The sequence below is a fragment of the Sinocyclocheilus rhinocerous genome, unplaced genomic scaffold (genome assembly GCF_001515625.1).
Source record: "Sinocyclocheilus rhinocerous isolate Xijiao unplaced genomic scaffold, SAMN03320098_v1.1 scaffold980, whole genome shotgun sequence".
Taxonomy (NCBI): Eukaryota; Metazoa; Chordata; class Actinopteri; order Cypriniformes; family Cyprinidae; genus Sinocyclocheilus; species Sinocyclocheilus rhinocerous.
In genome coordinates, this window is record NW_015635053.1 from 142,876 (window position 1) to 145,373 (window position 2,498).

Sequence of the window (2,498 nt, forward strand, 5' to 3'; positions counted from 1 at the left end):
GTATAACAATGAAAACATGGATTCTAGGAGCACAATTATAGCTAAAATATATTTAGTATAAGTATAAGTCAAGTATACTTAAATGTCATTTTAAGTATATTTCTGAGAAGTACATAAAGCCCATTTCTGAGAAGTACATAAAAAGTAGACTAAAAGTATACTTTACTATTTTTAGTTTAAAAGAAGTATGCTAATAGCACACTTGAAGCTAATAGCACACTTGAAAAACCTTACCTTAAACCTTAAAGCCTTAAAATACTTTTAAGAAAAGATCTTCAATAAAAAATAAAAATAAAATGCCACTTATACAGAGGAAAAAAAATAAAGCTTTTGTTCAATATGCAAATAAATTACAATAACAAAATAATCCACTAGATGCATTACAAATCAATAGTTTTTGTTTTCTATGGTGTTGTGTTGTAATATTTGCAATATGAATCAGATGTTATGGGTATGTACAGATATATACAGAAATATATTTTTTCTTCTGATAATTGTAATTTCTTGCTGTCTGTTATTCATCTCCCCCTACATTCACTGTCTTTATTTACGGCTGTATGTCTCCACAAGACTGCAGTTCAGTTCTACATTTTTATAAACCTTTTTTTATATATCTTTTAAAAGGGCACAAATGTGCAGCTGCTACTGCACAAAGTGCCGTGCTATATGCAGTCATTTTAAAATAAGCATATGTCATTTAGCTGTGCCTCAGTGCAAATACAGAAACTCCATCATGACGGTGATTGCTGGCAAAACGGTTCAGAGTCCTGGAGAGGCAGAAATATGACAGCAAACTCAAAATCTGGTTTCTTGGGTCTATCACACTTGAAATTGTTTATCTCATAACATTACAGTATGTTAAGCTCATACTGTAATAATTAGTAGTGAGTAGTCATGTTTTGAGATTTCGCACTGTACACACACACATATATATATATATACACAATACAATAAAATAATAATTATAACAATAACAATAATAAAAAGACAAAAACACAGATAAAATTAATAAAACTTTAACAAAAATTTTAATGAAAACAGAAAATATAATAATGAAAATTACTATAATAGTTTCTCAATGATACTACAATAACACTGAATTTAACTTTACCTTTAAATGATGTCAGGCCATTGGCTTCTGACGCCGGTGTTTCTTCATCTTTAACAGAAAAATTGTGAGAGTCATTTGTCATAATCAATTTTTTTTAGATTGTGCAGTAGACTTGTAGCTCTGAAACTTTATCATAATCCTGCATTTTATGTACAAAAAAAGAGACATTTCTGTTAACCCTAAAACACAACACAATGAAGTACAAAATTCAAAATACAGACATTTCACCATCAAAGGATTTTTGTTGTTGTTTTGTTTTATACAGTTTTACAATACAGCAAAATGTCTGATTTCTAAGGTCTCTTACCTTTAATCACACCATCCTCATGAACGGCTGAAGCACGACCAGTGATCAGTTCTTCTTTTTCCTGACATCCTGAATGATAACAGAGAGAGTGTGGTGATTATTTCACAGCAGTTTAAATATACAAAATCATACTTTTGGCTTGTAAAAGAAGCAAACTTATTAAAAATGCCAGAGTTCACTTGTTGAGTCACATAATATTATTACAAAGAATAAGGTTTGCGAAATAGCGAACTGCTTTGATTGTAACTGTCAGTAAAAGCACATACCCTCCAGCTCTGTTGGTCTGTTGTCCATGTACTCCTTCATGGGTGAAGCAGTTTCTGCAGAGTAATCAAAAACCCATAGAAATGTAAATGCAGAGAAATTTTACACGCACTCACATGCACACGCACAGTGTAAAACTTACGGTTCTTGGAGTCTGTCATTGAGAAAAACAAGTCCTCTGGTGCTGTTTCTTTGACCTCTGATGATAAGAAATGAACATTTTTTGTAAGAAATATTTATAAAGTGTTTATACAGTGTTACATTTTACATACAGTTTACTGTAATTCAAAACACACAAGCTAATGCTAAGTGAAAAATGTAGTCATGTTAGGCAATCACAACAATCAATTAACCCTGATGTCTAATACAGTGCACAGATCTTTTTAACCATTTAATGTGTGATGTGACACGAAATCCAGCATGGGTGAGGCTTGACCCTTACCCATAACTCTATAGGACTGTCCTCTTATGTGTCATTGTGCTTTTAGTTACATGACTGATTTAAAGGTGGGGTATGTATTTTTTCAAAAATGCTTTAGAAAACGGGCCGAGTACCAAAACAAATGTCTAGCCAATCAGCAGTAAGGGGCGTGTCTACTCATGATGCGGAGGAGAGAGCACTCAGTGCACAGGACAGACCCTTTTTGGGGTAGGGGCGTGTTTGTTTTGGTGATTTGAAATATCAACATTGGCTACCAGAAATCACTTACCCCACCTTTAACATTTGGGTTCTGTAAGATTTGCATTAAATAGATCAATAGTGGCAGTAAATATGACAGTTTTACAATTAAAAAAAATAAAATAAAATAATAATAA